We start from the raw sequence: 25486 nt of genomic DNA, 5'->3' as shown, positions 1-25486 counted from the left end.
AGCCTTAAGCTAAAGGAAGTATTGCCTCACTCAGCAATTTCAACCCACACACTGTATCCATTTAAGTTACTCCCACTCATTTGACATGGAGTGGGGGCAGTCAAGAGTCAACCATGCTGCTGTGGGTCTGGAGTCAGGTGTAGGTCAGACCGGATAAAGGATGCAGTTGAGATGACTGAGTGAATCCTTTCCCACAATGGCAGTTTCCTTTCCTAAAAGGGACATGAGTGAATTAGATGGCAGTTTCTCTCCCCAAAAATGGTTTCATTATTAGATTCAGAACTCCAAATTTCTGACCGAATTCCAATCCCACCATCTGCCTCGGCGAGATTCAAACCCCGGGAATTCCCGGAAATGGGTTGATAGTCCAGTCGATAATGGCACCCGGCCATCGCTCCTTCAATCCCCCTGCATGGCACATGAACTCAATAGACAATAGGTGCAGGAGTAGGCCACTCTGCCCTTCGAGCCTGCACCACCATTCGTTATGATCATGGCTGATCATCCTCAATTAGTATCCTGTTCCTGCCTTATCTCCAAACCCTTGATTCCACTATCCTTGAGAGCTCTATCCAACACTTTCTTAAACAAATCCAGAGACTGGCCTCCACTGCCTTCTGGGGCACAGCATTCCACACACCCACCACTCTCTGGGTGAAGACGTTTCTCCTCATCTCTGTCCTAAATGGTCTACTCCTTATTTTTAAGCTGCGTCCTCTGGTTCGGGACTCACCCATCAGCGGAAACACGTTTCCTGCTTCCAGAGTGTCCAATCTTTTAATACTCTTATACATCTCAATCAGATCCGCCTCGGTCTTCTAAACTCAAGGATATACAAGCACAGTCGCTCCAATCTTTCAACATAAGATAGTCCTGCCATTCAAGGAATTGACCTCGTCAACCTACTCTGCACTCCCTCAATAGGCAGAATGTCTTTCCTCAAATTTGGAGACCAGAACTGCACACAATATTCCAGTTGCGGTCTCACCAGGGCCCTGTACAGCTGCAGAAGAAACTCTTTGCTTCTATACTCAATCCCTCTTGTTATGAAGGCCAGCATGCTATTAGCTTTCTTCACTACCTGCTGTACCTGCATGCTTGCCTTCATTGACTGGTGTACAAGAACACCCAGATTTCTTTGTATTGCCCCTTTACCTAACTTGACTCCATTTAGGTAGTAATCTGCCTTCCTGTTCTAGCCACCAAAGTGGATAACCATGCATTAAACTGCATCTGCCATGCATCTGTCCACTCACCTAACCTGTCCAGGTCACCCTGTAATCTCCTAACATCCTCCTCACATTTCACCCTGCCACCCAGCTTTGTATCATCAGCAAATTTGCTAATGTGACTATTAATACCATCTTCTATATCATTAATATCTGTAGTAAAAAGCTGCGGACCCAGCACTGATCCATGCAGTAGTCCACTAGTCACCGCCTGTCATTCTGAAAGGGAGCCATTTATCACTCGTCTTTGTTTCCTGTCAGCCAACCAATTTTCAGTCCAAGTCAGTACTTTGCCCCCAATACCATGCGCCCTACTTTTGCTCACTAACCTCCTATGTGGGACTTTATCGAAGGCTTTCTGAAAGTCCAGGTACACGACATCCACTGGATCTCCCTTGTCCATCTTCAGAGTTACATCCTCAAACAATTCCAGAACTCGCTGGTGGCTCTGCAGGTGGGAAGAACGGGTGAAGCCCTTTCCAAACTGAGAGCAGATGAACGCCCTCTCCATGATATGGACCCTTTGGTAGATTACAGTGTCGATGTCTGAGTGAACCCCTTCCCGCACACAGAGCATGTGAACGGCCTCTCCCTGGTGTAGATCGGCTGGTGCCTCTACAAGTTGCCCACATGACTGAAGCTCTTCTCGCACTTAGAGAAGGTGAACAGCGCCTCTCCGACGTGGACCTGCTGGTGGGTCAACAGGGTGTAAGAATCGACAAATCCGTTCCTGCACTCAGAGCAGGTGAACGGCCTCTCCCCCAGGTGAACCCGCTGGTGTTTCAGGACGTGGGATGCATCGATGAATCGCTGCCCACACAGAGAGCAGGAGAACGGGCTCTCCCTACTTTGAACCTGCTGGTGTGTCTGCAGGTGGGACGACTGAATGAATCATCTCCCACAATGGTGGCAGATGAACGGCCTCTCCCTGGTGTGAACTCGCTGGTGTGTCTGCAGGCTGTACAGCCAACTGAATCCTTTCCCACATACTGAGCAGGAGAACAGCGTCTCCCCAGTGAGAACGCGTCTGTGGGTGTCTAGCCCCAATGGGGAAGGGAACCCTTTCCCAAAGTCGCAACATTTCCATGGTTTCCCCATGAGGGGAGCATTCTTTGTGTCGCGCTGGGTTTGAAATTCAAAACAGAATGGATACATAGTCTCTCCCCACTGTGAGGGATGAGATTTTGATCCCCCAAGCTGAGTAAATTGTTTGACGCATTTTTCACAGACAGTGTACTGAATCTCCCTCACTCGGGTGTCTCAGTATTGTTCCTGCCATACCAGTGTTCAAAATCTCTCACACAGACAAAAGCAAACATTTCTTTTTGAATTGAATGGCTGCTGATATTCAAGCCCCAATGATTCAAGTGGCTCTGTCAGAAGATGACGTATCATTTGTTTTCAGATTTCTTTCTGCATGTCTTCCTCCAAAAAAAAAATCACAAATTGAGTGATCACTGTCAGTACTGTTAAATGAACATAATATCGGTGGCAATTCCTGTATATTGCCAGATGAGTGCTGACCATATATTATGCAGGACGCAGAAAACCCTCATGCAACAAGATAGCCTTCAGTATGTTTGGAGGAAAACTTAATTTAGATCGCAATAACCTTGAACAAGCTGTCGACAAAGGTGCTGGAAATGGAGCTGAATCACGAAAATGATAATGAAATGTCAAGACTGCTTGGGAAAATAAAGCCAGTGAAGTTACTGAATGACTTCCTGCTGTCCTAGTAAATACAAAAGAGAAGAGAGATATAGAACGTAACTCTATTTCTGCATTAGAAGGTGAAAACTCACAGCCACAAAGTTTTTATAACAGCCAACAATATCAGATATACACCATATGAAGCAACAGATGTCTACATTTGAAATCAATGTGCCAATCACTTAAATACTGCTCAGTTCCATGAGAAACTACCCTTATAATTTTGAACATGAGGAAAGAAGTAAACCTTTTCCAGGGTACAAACTCTATACATGCCAAACCGAGGGAATACACAAGGAAAATGTCTTTGAGAGGGACAGAGAGCATCCGAGCACCTTTGGAGAGCCTGCTCCCTCCATGGAGTCACTCCAGTTGCTACAAGTGAACAGTCTCCACCCAACACAACCCCCCACCCACGCCTCTCTCTCTCCCCCTCCCAGGATGAGGAATAGAAAGGGGGAGACGTTGCTATGCTCCCAGATGTTGCCCGGAGAGAGGGAGTTTCACTCTGAAATTGACAGGGCTACCTCCACGTTGAGACGTCCACAATGGGGGAGGGAGGGCACATTGGGAGGGGAGGACACTTTGCAAACTCCTTTCGCTCTCCTCCACGTCAATGCAGTTTGAGTTCAAGCAAAGCACAGGGTATAATTTTAGCTTTACACACTCAGAAAACCCCCACCTCTGTGAATCCAACACCTTACTCCCCCCTCCACTCCATGGAAATATCGATTTGAGAGATTCCAGAGTTGGAGTTGCTACCATTCCTGCTGTAGGGGGTTTGGTAGAAGCTGTTTATTTTAATGAACCATTTCATTTCAACCTCATGTTTGCCATTCAAATACGAATTTTACACAGAGGGTGGTTGATGTGTGGAATGAACCTCCTCAGGAAGCGGTGGATGCGGGTACAATAAAAAGACATTTGTTTTAGTACATGAATAGGAAAGGTTTGGAGGGATACAGGCCAACAGCAGGCAGGAGAGACTGATTTAGTTTGGGATTATGGTTGGCATGGACTGGTTGGACCAAAGGTCCATGACCATGCTGTATGACTCGATGGTAAGTTCATAATTCCTTGAAAGGGGAATCGCACATAGACAGAATAGTGAAGAAGGTGTTTGATATGCTTGCCTTTATTGGTCAGTGCACTGAGTGCAGGAGTCGGGAGGTCATGTTGCGACTGTAGAAGACATTGGTTAGGCTACGCTTGGAGTATTGCAAGCAATTCTGGTACCAGTGATCCCAACCTGACATACCATAAACCAGAGATAGTGACTGAAATTGAATCTGATACAAAATCAAATCATTAAATCGCTGCAGTGCAGAAAGAGGCCATTTGACTCGTTGAATGCATTGAGTACAGGATTTGGGAGGTCATGTTGTAGCTGTACAAGACATTGGTTCGCCCACTTTTCGATTCTTGCATTCGATTCTGGTCTCCCTACTGTAGGATAGGAACGATGTTGTGAAACTTGAAAGTGTGCAGAAAAGATTGATAAGGATGTCGCCAGGGTTGGAGGGTTTGTGGTATAAGGAGAGCCTGAATAGGATGGGGATGCTTCCCTGGAGTGTCAGAGGCTGAGGGCTGATCTTATGGACATTTATAAAATCATGAGGGGCACGGATAGGGTAAATACGCTAGAGGAAGTGGTGGAGGCTGGTACAATTAAAACATTTAAAAGGTATCTGGATGGGTGTGTGAATAGGAAAGGTTTGGAGGGATATGGGCCAAATGCTGGCAAATGGGACACTAGATTTAATTAGGACATCTTGTCAGCATGGATGTGTTGGATCAAAACGTTTATTTCCGTGCTTTATATCTCTATGTCTATTTGATAACAGATGCTTTATTTTTGTTGATGTAAATATTGTTAGGGAGAGAGAATTCCTCCAGTAGGGGACGATAAGTATCCTGGGACACCCCTAATTCTGGTTTACTATCTAATGAACACACTTTAAGCACCAAATGTGCATTTATGTCTCATTTTGTTTCATTTTTCTTGTTTTATTTCCTGCTCCGATGACTCTCTCAGTCTGGATGGTTGTCAGGCTGAGAATATTGTGGATTGGGCCTTGATCGACTGAATGTTTTATTGCTCTGGAAGGTGTAAAAGGGGCTCAAAGTTTCAGCAGAAAGCCAGCTGAGCTGAGAACAGACAACATCTTTCTCTGGGAACAGGGAGAAGAGGACAGAGAAATCAGGACCTGAAATCCGAGCTGACACCAGAGTACCATGTTATTAGTGCTTTGATTAGCAGTGCCAACCCTCGACCTTTACCTCGCTTCCTATTCAACTTGAATGCCACGTACCCCCTCAATATTCAGATCCAATCCTTGTCATCCTGAAGCCATGTCCCTGTAAGGAGTCTCAGATCAGCATTATTCTCTTCAATGTGTGCAGTCAATTCATTCAGTTTTGTTACATTGCAGCACACATTCAGCCATACAGTCTTCAGTTTCAATTCTTGTGTTCTGTAGAATCCAGTTTTGATTGATGAGATTAGATTCCCTACAGTGTGGAAACAGGCCCTTCGGCCCAACAAGTCCACACCGACACCCTGAAGAGTAACCCTCCCAGACCCATTTCTTTCTGATTAATGAACCTAACACTATGGACAATTTAGCATGGTCATTTGACCTGACCTGCACATCTTTGGACTGGGACATTTACTTTCCGTGTCCCTTTCTATCATTCTCTAATGTTCATTTCCACATCACTACATTGCTCACCTGCCTTGATACGGATTGGCCATAAAAAATGCATGTTCATACATTCCCAGTAATAGAAGCAGGAGTAGGCCATTTGGTCCATCGAGCTACTCCACCATTCATTAAGATCATGGCTCATCTATCCATCGTCTCAGCTCCTCTTACCTGCATTATCCTGACTATCCTAAATTCACCTACCATACAAAATTCCATCGAACTATGTCTTGAATATGGCTGCTTCTACTGCTTCCTTGGGCAGAGAATTCCAATGATTCACCACTCTCCGGGAAAAGCAGTTCCTTCTCCTCTGTCTTAAACCTACTCCCCCTAATCTTGTGACCTCGTCTCACTCACCATAGAAACAACTGGATAGGGTGGGTCTGGGTGGCATGCTCGTCGGATGGGTCAGTGTGGACTTGATGGGATGAATGGCCTGCTTCCACGCTGTAGTGATGCTATGACTTACCGCAGTGGTGTTTGCCATGGACCACAGAACCAGAACCTCCCACCTTCTGCAAATCGAAAGACAAGTCCCACCCTGCCCTCTTGTACATGTGTTATCTAACTGCTTAATCATTTCTGGTGAATCCAGCCCACGCCTCCCGCTGCTGCCAGTAATCTTTACAAAGCTGATGAGACAATGCTATACCTGCAGTACTGAAAATCATAAGGCTTCTAACGATACCAGTTGCTGATTCACCACTCCCACTGATGGACAGCATTGTAAATACAATGTTGGAGGCTGAAAGAAATGACCAGTTTAAACAAAAACTCACATAACCCTTCACTAGGCTCCCTGCTCAGCACACTTTACTTAAATCACTTCAACTCCACATTGCAACAAATTCCCACTTTCCACCAATATCCTGAATGTCCTCACTCACTCAGTTGCTGTCTCACAAATGAAAGATTTCATTGTAGCTTCTGCTCCCAGTCAGGACAAAATATCTTTGAAAGCTGCTCTGAAAGTCCAGTCTTCACAATGACTCTTCTGCTTTCCTTCAGTCCAAATTGTCCGTGCTGACCAGATATCCCAAATTAACATAATCTCATTTGTCATCACATAACCCATACCCCTCTCAATTCTCCCTATTACCAGATGCCTTTTGAAATGCTTTAATTATACCAGCCTCCACCACTTCCTCTGGCAGCTCATTCTATACACACAACACCCTCTGCGTGAGAAAGGTTTGTGCAAAGTTCCTTTTAAATATTTCCCCTCTCACCTCAGACCTCTGACCTTTAGTTTTGGTCTCCCCTACTCTGGGGAAAAACTTTTCGCTATTCACCCTATCCATGCTCCTTATGAACTTCTATAAAGTCACCCCTCAGCCCCCAATGATCCAGAGAAAACAGCTCAGCCTATTCAGCCTCTCCATATAGTACAAACCCTCCAACTCTGGCAATAGCCTTGTAAATCCTTTCCAAATCCTTACAAAGGTTCGTAACACTTTTCCTGTAGCAGGGAAACCAGAACCGAATACAGTATTCCAAAAGTGGCCTCATCAATATCCTGTACAGCCGCAACATGACCTCCCAACATCTGTATTGAAATGCACTGACCTATTAAAGCAAATATACCAAACACCTTCTTTGCTATCCTGTCTACCTGCGACTCCACTATGAACCAACACTCCAAGGTATGTTTATTCAACAACACTCCCCATTACATGTGTAGATCCTGCCCTGATCTGCCTTTCCAAAATCCATATTTCAAAATGGAGTCGAGAAACATATAAGCCGTGATTGAATGGTGGAGCAGATCTGATGGACTAAATGGCTTAATTTCTGCGCCTATGTCGTATGGTCTCTTGCTGTCCTGGACACACTGAGAGAATTGGAAGCAGGAATAGGTCATTTGTCTTTCCAGCTTTCGCCAGTATTGAACACTTCATAACTGGATATAAATATACCTGCATCTAGATGGATAGGCTAGGACTTTTTTCACTGGAGTATCAGAGGTTGAGAGGTGATCTTAGAGAGGATTATAAAATCATGAGAGGTATAGATGAGGTGAACGGCAGGTATTCTTTCCCTCGTGTGGGTGGTTCAAGATGAGGGAGCAAATTTTGAAGGTGAAGAAAGAAATATTTTAAAAAGACATGAGGGGCACTTTATTTTAATAAGATAAAGTGCAGTTCGTTTGAGGAATCAATGTCCAGAGGAGTTGCTGGATGCAGGTACAGTTACAATGTTTAAAAGACATTTGGATAAGTACATGAATAGGAAAGGTTCGGAGGGAGAAAGGCCAATCATTGGCAGGTGGGACCAGTTTAGTTTCAGAACACCGCCAGCATGGACTAGTTCAACTAAATGGTCTGTTTCTGTGCTGTATGACTCTATAACTGCTCTGTACTGGTTTTAAAACCATTTTCTTGCCTTCTCCCATAACTTTTTTGTTCTTCAAAGTCACATGAACTCATCCTTGAATACATTCAATAACCGACCTAACTGCAGGAAGATATCCCCACTTCTGAACTCAATTCCTCTTGCTGATATAACACTTGCTTTGCTCATTGCTTGCTGCACTTTCTGACAACTGGCAGTGACTGATGTAGAAGAACACTGAGGCCTCTTGGTCTATCCACACATCACTCCTGATGAAGGGCTCGTGCCCGAAACGTCAACTCTCCTCCTCCTCAGTTGCTGCCTGACCTACTGTGATTTTCCAGCGCCACAATATTCAACTCTGATCTCCAGCATCTCACTTTCGCCACATCTCAACAGATCACCATTTAAACAATGCACCTCCTTTCAGCTTTTTTTTATACTGCAAAGGCTAGAACTTCACATTGTGGTCCTGCATTTTCCATGTGTTTGCAAGTTGACACACAGACCTGGATCAACTTTTCCAGAGTCTGGCCCCTCCCTCGGTTCACTCTTGAACCCCAGAATGAAAACGTGGTGAGAAAAACACTGTTGTACTCACAAATGTTAGGCAGAGGAAGGAAGTTACAGTCTGGGGTGAAGTTTAACCTTATGCAGAGAGAAGAGACCAACAGCAGCTTCAGAGCTCATGGTCCAACCTCCGCATTTCCACAATGGCCTGCTCTGATTGGCAGGAGGACCAGACTCCTTCCGGTCCTCCAAGCTTGTCCACTGCTCCACGGAAAGGCGCTGGCGTGCCGTTTCTGCGCACTCCCAAGAGTATACGCAGTGCTTGCTGACACTGGCGGTCATGCGCAGTGCTTGCTGACACCGCGGAGCATGCACAGTGTGCAGGAATTTGTTACAAATTTTAAAGTTAAAAATCACAAAGCACCTGGTGATAGTCCAACAGACTTATTTGGAAGCACTAGCTTTCGGAGCCCTGCTCCTTCATCAGCTGATTGTAGAGTATAACATCGTAAGACACAGAATTTATGATCTTACGATCTTATATTCCACAACCACCTGATAAAGTAGCAGCGCTCCGAAAGCTAGTGCTTCCAAACAAGCCTATTGGACTGTAATCTGGTGTTGTGTGATTTTTAACTTCGTACACCTTAGTCCAACACGGGCACCTCCCGATCATGACAAATAATAAGCGTCCAAATGCAAATACGAGAGAAAAATGCCGAAGCTATTTTATTTTGCAGATTTTTTTTCCCTGTGTCTCGACATTTTATTTCTTTTGCATTTTGTTTGGCTGCTCAACGTTTCTGTCTTTTCCCCTGGATAGAGGTATTCCAAAACTAGAGGGTAAAGGTTTAGGGTGTGGGGGAAAGATTTTTAAAGATCTAAAAGGCTAGGACTAGAACATTCACCCCTTACTGGGGGAAAGTGAGGACTGCAGTTGCTGGAGATTAGGGTCGAGATTGTGGAGCTGGAAAAGCACAGCAGGTCAGGCAGCATGCAAGGAGCAGGAGACTCGACGTTTCGGGCAAAACCCTTCGTCAGGAAATAGCCATGGGGAACTGAAGGGCTGTAGCGTAAACGAGTGAATCTAAGTGGGATGCTGTTGGAAAGGTCTGTGTGAATGGCCTGTTGGGATGATATGGTTCCACGGCCTTAGCCATGCGTATATTGAGAAATGTGGGAGGAGTGGGTTCCAGTTCGTGGGACATTGACACGAGTCCTGGAGAAGGTGGCATTTGTGCTGTCTCTCTCTTCACATTCTGCCCCTTGTCCATTTTCTCCCCATCCACTGCCCCCTGCCAATTCTCTCTCCTCACACTGCACCTTCTATTCTCTCCCCCAACCCTCTGAACCCCTGTCCATTTCCCTCCCTTCTCCACCACCACCAGTGACCCCCTCACCGCGCCCCCGACCCCCACAATTGTCCTTTCTCGTGCCTCAGCCCTCTTTGATCGCTGTATGAAGTCTTTCTCAGGGAAGAGAGAGAATGGATGGTTATGACCTTACCTGGGAAACACGGCATGTGAGAAATAGCTGATTTTTAAAATTGAGAATAACTAAAACCATCTATTCAGAAACTTCGTTAAAGTCGGGAAGAATGTTTTTTTTTCAAAAAAAAAGCTGCATAAATCTTTCTGAAACTTGCATTGATGTATGTGCAGTTCGGCCACAACAAAGGACAGGCTGCAAGGAGTGAATGAGTGAATAAAAGACAAGTCCAACCTTGCTCTCGAGGAGAAGGTGAAAAATGCAGATGCTGGAGATCAGAGTCGAGAGTGTGGTGTTGGAAAAACACATGTCCGGCCGCATCCAAGGAGCAGGAGAATCGACGTTTCGTGCATAGGCACTTGGCACTCGGCCATCGCTCCTTCAATCCCCATGTGATGGCACGTGAACGCGCTGGTGCCTCCTCAGGTGGGAGGAGCAGGTGAATCCCTTCCGGCACATACAGCAGGTGAACGGCCTCTCTCCAGGGTGGAGCCGCTGGTGGGTCAGCAGTGCAGCTGACTGAGTGAAACCCCTCCCGCACATGGAGCACGTGAATGGCTTCTCTCCCTTGTGGACTCACTCATGCGTCTGCAGATGGCTGATCCGACTGAAACCCTTCCTACACACTGAGCAGGAGAATGGCCTCTCCCGGTGTGAATGCGTCTGTGGGTTTCCAGCAGGGATGGGGAAGGGAATCCATTCCCTCAGACCCCACATTTCCAAGGTTTCCCCTTTGGAGGGAGCTTTCCTTGTGTTTTCTGGGATTGAAATTACAAACAGAACGGGTACATAGCCTTTCTCACCTTGAGGGGTGAGACTTTGATTCCTCCAAGCTGAGTAAATGGTTTGAAGCACTTTTCACAGTCAGCGCACTGAATCTTTCTCACTCGGTGTCTCAGTATTCTTCCTGCCACAGGACTGTCCAAAATCTCTCAAACAAGCAAAAGCAAACATGCCTTCTTGATTGGAATGGCTGCTGATATTCAAGTCCCAATGAATCAAGTGGCTCTGTCAGAAGTTGATGTATCATTTGCTATAAGATTTCTTTCTGCACGTCTTCCTACAAAGAAAAATCACAAAATAAGTGATCACTGTCAGTACAGTTAATGAACATAACATTGGTGGCAATTCCTGTAGATTGCGAGATATCTGCTGATCACATATTATCCAGGCCACAGAAACCTGAAAACCCTCATGCAGCCAGATAGCCTTAGCTGTGCATAGAGGAAAACTTCATTTCAGTGACAATAACATGGAACAAACTGCCTACAAAGATGCTGGAAATGGAGCTGAATCAAGGATATGAAAATGAAATGTTAAGGCTGCTTGAGAAAAGAAAGGCAGTAAAATTGCTGAATGACTTCCTGCTGACCTATTAAATAAAAACTTATGACAAAAAAAGGACGTAACTCCATTACTACATTAGAAGGTGAATAATAATTACAACAGAAACTTTTACAACAGCCAACAATATCAGATATACACCATATAGAACAAAGAACAAAGAAAGTTTACAGCCCAGGAACAGGCCATTCAAGCCTGAGCCGAACCAAATGTACTGTCTGAACCTGTCGGTCAATTCCTAAGCATCGTTATCCCTCTGCTCCCCACCCACTCATGCATTTATCCAGACGCATCTTTAATGAATCGACCGTGCCTGCCTCTACCACCGCTGTTGGCAACGCGTTCCAAACGCCCACCACTCTCTGTATGAAGTAAAACGCATTTTCACTTTGAATAAGTGCTGCCCTTGCCGCGTTCATTGTAACGGGAGCTCTGCCCCATCCCTAATTCAGGCAGTCGGATCTCGTTAAACGAAGCTGCTTTTTGAGACTGTAGACAGGCCGTTTTTGCACAAGGCAGTGTAAGAAACAAGGGCTCGCCCGAGGTTTGCACCCGGGATCTCTCGCATGCCCACGCACCAGAAGGCCCAAAGCGAGAATCACATCAACGACCCACAGGCCACAGGCAGCCTACATGTTTTGAGCAATGTGCCAATCCCTTAAATGCTGCTCAGTTCCTTGAGAATCTAACCTTTTAGTTGTGAACATGAGGAAAGGAGCAATTCTTTTCTAGGGTGCAAACTGTATACGTGCCAAACTGAGGGAATACGCAAGCAAAATAGCTTTAAGAGAGATAGAAAGTATTTGAGCACCTTTGGAGTGTCTGCTCCCTCCCTGGATACACTCCAGTTGCTACAAGTGAACAGTGTTTCACCCACCCCGACCTCCCCTTCCCCCTCGCTTCTGGAGGGTTGTATATGGAAAGGGGGAGACATTGCTTCGCTCCCAGATGTTGCCCAGAGGGATGGAGTTTCACTCTGAAACTGACAGGGCTGCATTCGTATTGTGACGTCAACAATGGAGGGCGGACCGGACAGCTGCCCTGCAGTTGAGGCACGTGTGGAGGGGAGGGCACTTTGCAAATCCCACTCTCCTCCAAGTCAATGTAGTTTGAGTTCAAGCAAAGCAAGGGGTTTAAATATACTTTAGAAAACCTCCTTTGTGCCGTGGGAAAACTCCGGCCGCGGGAAATGCAGTGTTACAGATTTATAGTAACAGAAGCAGGAGTAGACCATTTGGTCAAGCCTGCTCCGTCATTCATTAAGATCACAGCTCCACCAACCTGCACTATCCCGACTACCCTTAATTCCCCTACCATGCAAAAACCCATCCAACTGTGTCTTCAATATACTTCATGAAGCTGTCTCAACTGCTCTCTTGGGCAGAGAATCCCATGGAGTCTCACAGAGTGACACAGATGTACAGCACGGAAACAGACCCTTCGGTCCAACTCATCCATGCAGCCCAGATATCTTAACCTAATCTAGTCCCATTTGCCAGCACTTGGCCCAAATTCCCATAAAACCTTCCTACCCTCCAACCTCCAACCCTGGCAACATCCTTGTAAATTGTCTCTGCACCTTTTCTAGTTTCACAACATCTTTCCGATAGGAAGCAGACCAAACTTACATGCAATATTCCAAACGTGGCCTGACCAATGTTCTGTACAGTGGCAACATGAGCTCCCAACACCTATCCTCGATGCTCTGACCAACAAAGGAAAGCACACCAAACGCCTTCTTTACTATCCAATCTGCCTGCGTTTCTACTTTTAAGGAACTGTCAACCTGAACTCCAAGGACCCTTTGTTCAGCAACACTTCCAAGGAACTTACCATTAAGTGTAAAAGTCCTGCTCTGATTTGTTTTTCCAAAATGCAGCACCTCATATTTATCTACATTAACTTCCATCTGCCATTCCTCAGCCCATTGGCGCATCTGATCAAGGTCCCGTTGTGATCTGAGGTAACCTTCTTTGCTGTCCACTACACCTCCAATTTTGGTGTTATCTACAAACTCCTGCGAACGAGACCTCCTCCGTTTTCATACAAATCATTTATATAAATGACAACAAGTAGCGGACCCAGCATCAATCCTTGTGATACACCATTGGTCACAGGCCTTCAGTCTGAAAAGCAACCCTCCGTCACCACCATCTGTCTTCTGCCTTCTAGCCAGTTCTGTATCCAAATGACTAGTTGACCCTGCATGCCATGAGATTAAACCTTGCTCACCAGTCTCCCATGAGGAACCTTGATGAACGCCTTCCTGAAGTGCAGAGATATCACGTCCATTGCTCTGCCCTAATCAATCCACTTTGTTACTTCTTCAAAAAACTCAATCATGTTCATGGGACATGATTTCCCAAGCATAAAGCCATGCTGACTATCCCTAATCAATTCTTGCCTTTCCAAATACATGTAAATCCTGCCTCTTAGGATTCTCTCCAAAAACTTGCCCATCACGGATGTCAGGTTCACTGGTCCATCGTTCCCTGGCTTTTCCTTACCACCTTTCTTAAATAGTGGCACCACATTAGCCACCCTCTGGCCTTCTGTCACCTCACCTGTGACTATTAATGATACAAATATCTCAGTAAGAGGCCCAGCAATCACTTCCCCAGTTTCCCATAGAGTTCTAGGGTACTCCTGATCAGGTCCTTGGGATTTATCCACTTTTATGCATATCAAGATATCCAGCAATTTCTCATCTGTAATATGGGCATTTTTTCAACATGTCACCATCTACTTTCTCACAGTCTATATCTTGCATGCCCTTCTCCACAGTAAACACTGATGCACAATATCCGTTCAGTCTCCCGCACCGCCACCCCCACACCCATCTACTGCAGCTCCACACAAAGGCCGCCTTGCTGATCTTTGAGGGGCCCTATTCTCTCCCTTGTTATCCTTTGATCCTTAATGTATATATAAAAACACTTTGGGTTATCCATGACTCCATTTGCCAAAGCTATCTCATGTCCCCTTTTTGCCCGCATGCTTTCCTTCTTAAGTATGCTCGTACTGCCTTTATACAGTAAGGATTCACTCGATCTCTCTGTCGATACCTGATATATGCATCGTTCTTTATCTCATTTTCTCTAGTCATCCAGCATTCCCCAACCTGCGTGGGTTGCGCTTCGGAGGGTCGGTGTGGACTTGTTGGGCCGAAGTGCCTGTTTCCACACTGTAATCTAATCTAATCTAATCTAATCTAAACCTACCAGCCATTCCATTCACCCCAACAGGAATATACTGTGTCTGGACTCTTGTTATCTCATATTTGAAGGCTTCCCATTTTCCAGCAGTCCTTTAACCTGCGAACATCTGCCCCAATCAGCTTTTGAAAGATCTTGCCTAGTACTTGAGTCTTTCTCCAATTTAGAACTTCAACTTTTGGATCTGATATATTATTTTCAATCACTATTCTAATGCTAATAGAATTATGGTTGCTGGCCCTTAGGTTTTGCACCCTCGCCAGTATGTACATCCACATTGTGAATTAGAAAATGTCCTTGAAAACACTTAACAAATTCCTGTATTTGGCAGATAGGTAAATGGGCAGGAGTTATACCTTGGGTACACTCTTCCTTCATTCCCATCAACCCTAACCCCATTCCTACCCCAATAGTCCAACGGCACTTTCCCCTGCAACTGCCGAATGTGTGACACCAGCCCATTTACCTGCTCCCTACTCACTATCCAAGGGCCCAAACTTACCTTCAGATGAAGCAGCACTTTACCTGCACTTCCCACAACCCAGTCTACTGCATTTGCTGCTCACAACGTGGCCTCATCTACATTGGGGAAAACGAAGCATAAACTGGGTGACTGCTGCACAGAACATCTACGTTCTGCCTGCAAAAAAGACCCTGAGCTTCCAGTTGCCTGCCAATTCCACACCTCACCCTATTCCCTGGCCAACATCTCTGTCTCAGGCTTGCTGTAGTGTCCCAGCGAAGCTCAGCACCAGCAGAACGAAGAGCACCGAATATTACACTTGGGGAGCATACATCCCTCTGGGCCTGAAATCCATAGTATCCTCGTCCCTTCCACACACACCAAGTCTTGTTATCACATAGTCTGTCATTACACACTACCTATTCTTAGCCATGAACAGTCTCCATTCACCCTCCCACGCAAATCGTTATCAACTCCTTTTCCTGTCCAACAGTTCTTCCCTCGCTTTGGGCTCTGTCCTGATCTATCATTTACTGCATCCGCCTTCCTCCCACAATATCTCCTGCATCTAAACCAACGTTTTCCCAATCACCATCAGTTCTGTGGAAGGGTCACCGGCAACTCCTGTTTTTTGTTTCTGATATACAGCATCCACAGTTCTTTCTCCTTTTTATTGAGGTAGAGTTGGAAATTGTTTCGAGAGACAGAAGGAGTGCGGAGGCGAGAGGGGGGGGGGGGGGTGGTGGTGGAGACAGAACAGACATGAACTGTTGATCTCCATTGTTCCTCAGAACGTAAAATCATTGCAGTGCGATCACTTCCCTTAAGCATGAATCGAGATCCATTGCCAACCGTGAGCTTGTGGCGCAACGGTAGCGCGTCTGACTCCCGATGAGAAGGTTGCGTGTTCAAATCACGTCAGGCTCACTAACGTCAACTTCTTGCATTTCAGATCAAGAAAGGAGTAGGTTCACTCCGTATATCTGTTGAGACAAATCTTCTTTTCGGAAACTTTCGATCAGACGTGAAGCTTTGCTGTCTGTTTGATTTGTGAACACTGTGTCAGGGGGGTGGTGTGCCCATTTTCTGGGTAAATGCGCAACTCCCCTAGTTCATCACGGGATTTAAACACAGCCACCTCCCTCTGGGCAGCCGCTTCGCTCAGTTGGTGACAGCCCGGTGTGAGTAACATAATACCGATACTTTTACAACATAATCCAAAGATTCCCAGCTTTATGTTTCAATCTATCAGGAGAGTGACAGCGAGTTCAGACAGAAATGTTTCCCACCAACATCAAATCCTTTCCTCTCACTGGACACAGTTAAAATTATCTTTATTCAACAGGAGGAGCGGAAACTCTAGTCTGACGGCCTCTCTCCACATTAACGGTGAGCCTGAATTTTATAAATGGTGTCAGTAAAATCCAGTGGCGGACACTGATTTGGTTCAATCGATTTTTTTGCCAAGAGTAATTCACCGAGAGGATGTTGCTGTGTGAAACAGCGTGGGGAATTACTGCAGGGCCTCCAGCACATGGAACACACCGCAAATGATGTGTTTCACCTTCACCAGTTTATTCCTATCTCGGAGAAGAGAGGTTTGACGATTCGGAACATAGCAGCCAGACAGAGGACAGGAGAAGAGCACTCAGCCCTTCACAAGCTTGTCACAACAGCTGGGTCATCGTGGCCCGTGTATCAGTATGGGATAGTGAGCTGCATCTACTGACTGGAAGCACAGCAGATTGGAGTGCTGGTGGGACTGTCACACAGGAGAAAACGGCTTCGACCGATCAGCTGGAGTGGCTCCCAATGCGCAACTTCGCTCACCTCAACTGAATAACTGTAAACAAATTACTCCGTGATTCAAAGGAATACTCGGTTTTGAATCTGCATTGTGTCATGTACCTTCGAGAATGATGTCAAAACACCTTCATTGCTGTGATGGAGTATCCTGTTGGGCAGAATATATCCGTTGTCAAATTTCCTACGTTCTGTTGGCCCAACTCCGATTTCACTCAGAATCACGAAATGTGGGACAGCGCAGACTGAGGCCATGCAGTCCACCTTAGCTCTGCTGGCTCAACACAATATGTAAATAAGTGCCTCATTCTGTCGACTTCTCCCTGTAAATCTGCACATTGTTACATTGAACATGCCCACCGAATTCCCTTTTGTGTCCATTGAATCTACCTCTTTGTCACTGTCAGATAGCGACTTACTGACCCCACTCCCTGTGCGAAAACGGTCTTCCTAATGTCACTTTTACTTATTTTCCTGATGACTTTAAATCTCTGCCAAATCATTCTCGATCCTTTCAGGCTTAGGAGCATTTTCACTGCATTATTTCCTCTGTCTAAAACCCTCATGACGTGGAAAACTTCAATCAGACAAGCTTTCAGCCCTCTGTTCTCCAAAGAGAGCTGCCCCAAACTTTCCAATCTCCCTTCATTGCTGACATTCCTCAGGACGGTACCATTCACGTTAACCTGTTCAGCGCTTCCTTAAGTGTCATCCTCAGAATTGAGCGTAATACAGGTGGAGGATTCATTCAGACTCGGATTGCGCGGGCGAAAAATCTGCAATACTTGTTCTCACTTTGAACAAGTGTTTCCCTTCGCCGTGTTCACTGCAATGGCAGCTCTGCGCCGTCCCGAATTCAGGCAGTCCGATCTTATTTAACGAAGCGGCTTTTTGAGAATATTCATCAGGTATTTTTGCTCAGGTCAATTTAAGGAATGATGGTTCTCCTGGGATTGGAACCCAAGAATTCTCACACGGCTGCATATGCTCGAAGACCCAAAAGCTAGAATCATATCCCAGACTAACGAGCCACCAGCCATGGGTGCAGCCACCTCCGGAAGCAGCTGAGACCTGCTCAGTACGAAATACATTGTGCATTGCTCCCAGAATTGCAAGTAGGGAAGAGTTTCAAGAACATCTGCTTCTCAATCTGTCTCGCTGCTTCCAGGACGCTGCTGTTTGTCCTGTCCCCAGTGACCGGGCTCTCTCCACTGGTGGATAATTGAACCATTTCGTTTCTACTTGCAAGCTGTGCTGGTGGAAGGCAGAGCCCATTCACTCTTCTGCTCTCTCACACTATTACGTGAGGCAGGAGAAGTCAGTTACAGACATGCGTAGGAAATGGGCAACTTTGAATTTGTTCCAAAGGTCCTGTTAATGGAGAGATAGAAAGATGCTGTGCTGTCGGGACAGAGAGAAATGGACACCGGAGACTCTTCCCTCAGGTAAATTGATATCAGTGCATTTTTGTGCAGCCTGCTTGGTGCTCAGAATTTGTCTTAACACAACAATCCTGCAGGAAGTCTTTTCTTACACCGTTGGTTTCTTTACTGCGGGAAATGGACTAAAACAGCAAGTCATGTGTTTCAATTTCACCGGTTCATTGCCGTCTGAGAGAAGAGGTTTCACATGAGACACACCGACAGAGACCAGGACAAGACAACTCAGAGCTCCACAAGGGTGCCAGCGCAACTGTGTAAATTTCACTTGTGTATCGATGTGATATATTGAGCTCAGATACCCGAAGTTTTAGGAAACAAAAGACATGGCAAGGAAAAGAACAGAGCGCCGTTATATGGGAAAGCTACTAAAGACATTAAGTGAGTAGGAGAAAATGGTTTCGCTTCTGCGTTATGATCCCAGCATGCACCCGTTGTGCCATTCTCCTGCATTGCACGGTAGCTTTTCCAGAGAAGTATTCAGCTTTCCATCTGGCGTGTGACTTGCCTGTTCGAGAATGACATCAAAAGATCTTCACTGCTGTAGTGTCATGTGCTGTTGTGCAGACATGTCGCCGATGTGCAAATATAAACTCAGAGAGCAATGTACACTAGAGACTCTGAGCCAGCTGAAACTTGCTCAGTGTGAAATACATTCCACATTGCTCCAAGAATTTCAAGCAGCAAAGTGTTTCCAGAACATCTGCTTGTCATTCTGACCACGGGGCGCTGATATTTGTCTCATCCCCAGGAACTGGTCTGTCTCCACTGGCGGATAATTAAACCAATTTGTTTCTACTTGTCCGCTTTTCTGGAGGGAGGGAAGAGTCCATTCGCTCTTCTGCTCTTTAACTCCATATCCCTTGGGGTGAGAGGTATCACTTACACTTTGTGGGCGGCACGGTGGCACAGTGGTTAGCACTGCTGCCTCACAGCGCTAGAGACCCGAGTTAAATTCCCGCCTCAGGCGACTGACTGTGTGGCGTTTGCAGGTTCTCCCCGTATCTGCGTGGGTTTCCTCCGGGTGCTCCGGTTTCCTCCCACATTCCAAAGATGTGCAGGTCAGGTGAATTGGTCATGCTAAATTCCCCGTAGTGTTAGGTAAGGGGTAAATGTAGGGGTATGGGTGAGTTGGGCTTCGGCAGATCAGTGTGAACTTGTTGGGCCGAAGGGCCTGTTTCCACACTGTAAGTAATCTAATGAGTGGGAAGTGAGTAACTTTGATTGTGAATTTCCTCCAAACGTCTGTTATCAGAGAGATAGAAAGATGCTGTGCTTGTGGGGGAGAGAGAAATGGACACCGAGGACTCTTCCCTCAAGTAGATTCATATGAGTACATTGTTGTGCAGCCTGCTTGGTGTTCAGAATTCGTCTTCACGCAGCAATCTTACAGAAAATCTCTCGCAAAGTGGGCATCGCTGTCATCGCTGCGACCGTGCAGCAGTTAACATCTGAGCCGAAGTGCCCCAGATGAAGAGAATCCGAGTGAAACCTTCACTCACTGAGAGTCAGCCCCACGGCCCTGAGCTGCGGGACTGCAGGCAGTCCAACACGGAAGGGACGGCAAAATGAACCATTGTCGCTCCCTCAGCCTCTCTGTCCCAGAGACAGGCAGCGGGACGGCATAAACACGTACCATCGTTCACCCGCCGACAGAGGCGGTCCAGCCCATCGTGTACACGGCGACTCTCTGCCACTTGTCTCTCTCTGAGGTTATTCACAATCAGTGATATCTGTCCGAATACTAAGGGACTGTGTCTGAATGGTGATACAGTTTCTGACATGCTGATCCTCTTGTCATTCACGTCCAAACCGGCGTGGCGAATTACGGCAGGGAAGGCACGAAATCACAAGGTATGCGTCTCAGCTCATTGGCATCTCAGAGAAGTGGGTTTGCGATTCAGTTCATAGGAAACCGACGAAGAACCGGAGAAGACCACTCAGACCTCCAAATGCACGTTACTTGAACGGTATGAGTTTCGCGACAGTATCGGTATGATACGGGGCATTCAGACACGCAGCACGTCTCAATGCTGAACAGAGAGCCATCACAAAGAAAAGTCGCTCAAGGAGACACTGAACAATAGCAGAGGATGGTTTATATCCATCGACCTCTGGGTTATGGGCCCAGCACGCTCCCGCTGCGCCACTCTGCTCTTATGCCCGCCCATTTCCACAGGTCCCTTCAGCCTTTCGTCTGGCGCGTGGCATGCACGTTCGAGACTGATGTCAAAGATCTCCACTGCTGTCGTCTTATATAGTGTTGCGCAGACGTATGGAGGCTGTGTAAATACAAACTTTTTCTAACTTCCCAAATTCTGTTGGTCGAACTGTGATTTCACTCTGAATAGACGCCATGCGGCCCGCCTTCGCTCTGCTGGGTCGACACAGTAAGTGAACGTGGGTCTCTATTCGTATCATTCTCTTGCCTTCTCCATGTAATTCTGCACATTGTTACTTTAAACATGACCACCGGATTCCCGTTTGCGTCTAATGAATCTGCCTCTTTGTCAGTGTCAGTTAGGGATTTACTGATCCCAACCACTCCTTGTACGAAAGCGTTCTTCCTAATGTCACTTTTGGTTCTTTTCCTCATGACTTTAAAACTCTGCCGAATCGTTGCCGATCCTTTCAGGCGTGGGAGCATTTTGACTACATTACTTTCTCTGTCTAGACTTCGCAAGCTTCAATGGGGCCAGATTTCAAACTTCTGTTCTCCGAAGAGAGCTGTCCCAAATTTCCAATCGACCCTCATCGCTGACAGCCCTCAAACACCGCACCACTCACGTCAACCTATTCAACGGTATCGCCAATCATTTCACTTCGCTGCTTTCTGTCCCATTGGTTCGCCAGGGATCCCAAACTCGTTTAACGAAGGTGCTTTTTTGAGAAAATTAAACAGGCACGTTTGCACAAGTCATGAAACGCGGGCTCGTCCGGGATTTGAACCCGGGATCTCTTACACGTCCACGTCGTCGAAGACCCAAAGCGAGAATCACACCCCAAGACCAACGAGCCACAACGTCAGAGCGCCTGTGCCCCCGCTCTACCTCTGGAACCGGCTGAGTCTGATCAGAGTGAAGTATAGTTGACATTGAACAGGCAGGGGCTGTTTTCTCTGGAACGTCGGAGGCTGAAGGGTGACTTTATGGAAGTTTACAAAATTATGAGGGGCATGGATAGGATAAATAGGCAAAGTCCTTTCCCTGGGGTCGGGGAGTCAAGAACTAGAGGGCATAGATTGAGGGTGAGAGGGGAAAGATATAAGAGAGACCTAAGGGGCAACATTTTCACGCAGAGGGTGGTGCGTGTATGGAATGAGCTGCCAGAGAAAGTGGCGGAGGCTGCTACAATTGCAACATTTAAGAGGCGTTTGGATAGATATATGAATAGGAAGGGTTTGGAGGTGTATGGGCTGGGTGCTGGCAGGTGGGACGAGATTGGGGTGGGATATCTGATCGACATGGACGGGTTGGACCGAAGGGTCTGTTTCCATGCTGTACATCTCTATGACTCTATGAACAGCTGCTTCTCATTCTGTCTCTGCTGCCGTTTGCCCGTCCCCAGGAACCGGGCCCTCTCTACTGGCAGAAAATTAAACCGTTTTCTTTCTAAACTTTTCTCAGACACCGGAGTGACCAGTGACAAGCATTGCCCTCCTCAACATGGGGTACAGAGAACAGGAGAAGACCCCGCAGACCTCCACGAGTGTGTCATCTCAACTGTGCACATTGGGCCTGTGCATCAATGTGAAATATTTACGTCGAAGTTTTTTGGGAAGCAGATGAGAAGGCGAGGTGCACAACAGTGCGCCGTGATGCGGGAAAGCTGCTAAAGCCGACATTGAGTGAATTGGATAGACCTGGCGGGAAAGAGAGCAATGTACACTGGAGACTCTGAGCCAGCTGAAACTTGCTCAGTGTGAAGTACATTCCACATTGCTCCAAGAATTGCCAGCAGCAAAGAGTTTTCAGAACATCTGCTTGTCTTTCTGTCCCCGGGATGCGGTTTCTGACATGCGGACCGTCTTGTCATTCACGTCCGAAACGGCGATTTGAACCCGGGATCTCTCTCAGATGACAAGCAACATGAGTTTGACTGGGACAACACTACTATTATAGGACAAGCCAAAACAGAGAGCAGCCAGGGAATTCCTAGAGGCGTGGCACTCATGCACATATTCTATCAACAAGCACATCGACCTGGACCCAATATACCGGTCACTGCAGCGGACAGCTGGAACTGACAACCGGCAGTGGCACGGCGGCACAGTGGCAAAGTGGTACGCACTACTGCCTCACAGCGCCAGAGGCCCGGGTTCAATTCCTGCCTCAGGAAACTGACTGTGTGGAGTTTGCACATTCTCCCCGTGTTTGCGTGGGTTTCCTCCGGGTGCTCCGGTTTCCTCCCACAGTCCAAAGATGTGTAGGTGAGGTGAATTGGCCATGCTAAAAAAAAAAATGCCCGTAGTGTTAGGTGCAGCGGTAAATGTAGGGGAATGGGTCTGGGCGGGTCGGTGTGGACTTGTTGGGCCCAAAGGGCATGTTTCCACACTGTAAGTAATCTAATCTAATACAGATCACAAAAAATGCCGGAGAAACAGCACAGAAGCGCTTCACAGGATCCTCCCAAGCACTGAGGATGTCACCTAGACAGGGGACGAAACGTCTGCAACACAAATTCCCAGCTCGGAGAGCAGAATCACAACAAAGTTTTTGCTTGCAGGAACTGAGTGACATAAACAGGATGCTCTCAAATTTCGGCAGGAATAACACTTCCGTTCAAGATTTGCGGCAAGCTTTGTAACTCGGCTGCTGATTGTCGCAGCTCGCCGAGCTGGGAAGTTGATTTGCAGGCGTTACATCCTCTGTCTAGTTGACATCTTCAGTGCGTTGGACCCACCTGTGAAGCGCTGCTGTACTGTGTCTTCTGGAATGTATTTGGTTCTGTTTCTGCTGCTTTTGTTTGACCGTATTGATTGTTCGCTGCAGTGATAGTCATATGTCAATGTGTTTATTGGTGGAGTCCGTGGATGAGTGCCGTGTTTGTTGAATTTCTCTGGCTGACCTCTGTTTAGATGTACTATGACCGTTGTGCTGTCCCAGTCGATTTTATCGTCCTTGTCATCTGTGTTTGTGTGGGTACCAGAGATAGTGTTTAATGGGTAGATGTTGTTCATGGTTACAGATTGCTAGTTGTCTGCCTGTTTGTCCTGTACTGTCGACTTTTCGTGCAGCCTTTGCATGGAAGCTTGTAAACTATATTTGTTTTCCACATGATGTGGTTGAGTCTTTTGTTCTGGTGAGTTGTTGTCTGAGCGTGGCTGTCAGTTTATGGGCTGTCATGAATCCGAGTGGTCGGAGATGTCTGGCTATTAGTTCTGTGAGGTTTATTATATAAGGTAAAGTGGTGAGTGTGTTGGGTCGTAGCAGATCCTTGTCTCGTTGTTTGTCTGCTCGGCCCTTGTGGATGAAGTTGCGGGCATATCCGTTCCTGGTGAAGCCTCTGTAGACGTGTTCTTCTTCCTTTCACAGGTCGGCAGTGCTGCAGTGTGTCGTCACCCTTTGGAACAGCGTCCTAATGCAGCTTCTCTTGTCTGTGTTTTGATGGTTGTAGTTCAGGGTCTGGTCTGGGGGTGTGGCTTTTCTGTACACTTTTGTAGCACATCCCCCGTTCTGTGTCCTTTCTCCCATAGACCGTTAGCTTCCAGTTTCCTGTCACTTCAACTTCCCACTGTGTTCCCATGACACCATTTCAGTCTCTGATTTGCTGCAGTGCTCCCACAAGGCACAGCGCAAGCTGGAAGAGCGGAACCTCATTTTCTCCTGAGAGACCGTGCTACCTTCAGGACCCAACGCCGAGTTCAATCATTTTAGAACCTGTCCACCTTCTTTCACTGTCTTTACCCGCCCACTCATTCCATCAGTTCCGAAGACGGATCGTTGGGCTCAAAACATCATCTCTCCTTTCTCTCCACAGATGGACTAGACCTGCTGGTTTTGTTAATTTGAAAATGAACAAAATGAGCAGGGAGACAGAATGAGAAGCACTGTTCTGGAAACTCTTTTGCTGCTTGCAATTCTGAGAACAATGGCGAATGTATTTCACACTGAGCAAGTCTCAGCTGGTTCAGGAGGTGCGGGAGCCAGTGGCTCGTTGGTCTCGGGGTATGATTCTCGCATTGGGTCTTCTAACGGGCAGACTTGCGAGAGATCCCGGCTTTCTTGACTTGTGCAAAAATGCTCGATTAAACTTCTCAAAAGGCACCTTCGTTAAACGAGGCTGGGCTCCCTGGAGTACGAATGGGGCAGGTAGCGGGGAAGTGAAATGATTGGAGATAGCGTTGAACAGGTTGACGTGAGTGGTCCCGTGTTTGAGGAAGGTCAGCGATGAAGGTAGTTTGGAAAATTGGGACAGCTCTCCTCGGAGAACAGAAGTTTGAAATCCGGCGTGGCAAGTTTTCCAAGTCATGAGGGGACTAGAGATTGGAAACAATGTCGTGAAAGTGTTTCCACGCCTGAAAGGATCGAGAACGATTCGGCAGCGTTTTAAATTCATGAGGAAAAGAAGTAAAAGTAACATTCGGAAGAACGTTTTCGTACAAGGAATGGTTAGGGTCAGTAAATCCCTGTCTGACAGTGATAAAGTGGCAGATTCAATGGACACAAAATTGAATTCGGTGGTCATGTTCGACGAACAGAATGTTCATATTAACACAGCCTCCACACCTCTGCGCAGCAGTGTATTACATAACAGCAGTGGAGATCTTTGATATGAGTCTGGAACGTGCATGCCAGATGACTGTCGAAAAGCTGAAGGGTTCTGAGAAAACGCACGGCATACTAAACACAGAGTGACGCAACGAAAGCGTGCGGGCCCCACAACCCAGAGGCCCATAGCTCGAGAACATCCTCTATTGCTATTGCTCAAACTCTCCTTGAGCAGCTTTCCTTTGTCGTGAGTCTCTGTTCTATATCTTTCCTTTGCATCTGCTCCCCAAAACTTCGAGTGTCTGAGTGACATGTATCATACTGACCGACTCCCCAAATTCATGCAGGCGAAGTGACTCGCTCCTGGAGGTCTGAGTGGTCTTCTCCTATTCTCCGTCGAGTTCCTCTGAAGTGAATTGTAAAACCACTTTTCTGAGATGTCAATGAGCTGATAAAGTTGAAACACATGCCTTACGTTTTTGTCCATTCCCTGCAGTAATTCGCCATGCCGGTTCGGACGTGAATGATAAAACGGT

General features: G+C 46.7%; 1 protein-coding gene and 1 non-coding gene across 2 annotated transcripts in view; one reads left to right on the top strand and one right to left on the bottom strand.

Moving 5' to 3' along the window:
* The window catches only part of LOC148144829 (uncharacterized), a 167782-nt gene that overhangs the window by 29826 nt on the left and 112470 nt on the right, over positions 1–25486 (bottom strand). The gene's annotated exons all lie outside the window — the stretch shown is intronic.
* Positions 15854–15925, top strand: trnag-ccc (transfer RNA glycine (anticodon CCC)). Its single transcript has one exon. It is a non-coding gene; the product is annotated as a tRNA-Gly (tRNA).

Source organism: Chiloscyllium plagiosum, unplaced genomic scaffold (assembly GCF_037043375.1).
Source record: "Chiloscyllium plagiosum isolate Xiang-an unplaced genomic scaffold, Cpla_swu_hap1 HiC_scaffold_27, whole genome shotgun sequence".
Taxonomy (NCBI): domain Eukaryota; kingdom Metazoa; phylum Chordata; class Chondrichthyes; order Orectolobiformes; family Hemiscylliidae; genus Chiloscyllium; species Chiloscyllium plagiosum.
Note: the sequence above shows the minus strand (reverse complement) of the source record. Positions and strands in the feature narration are given on the sequence as shown.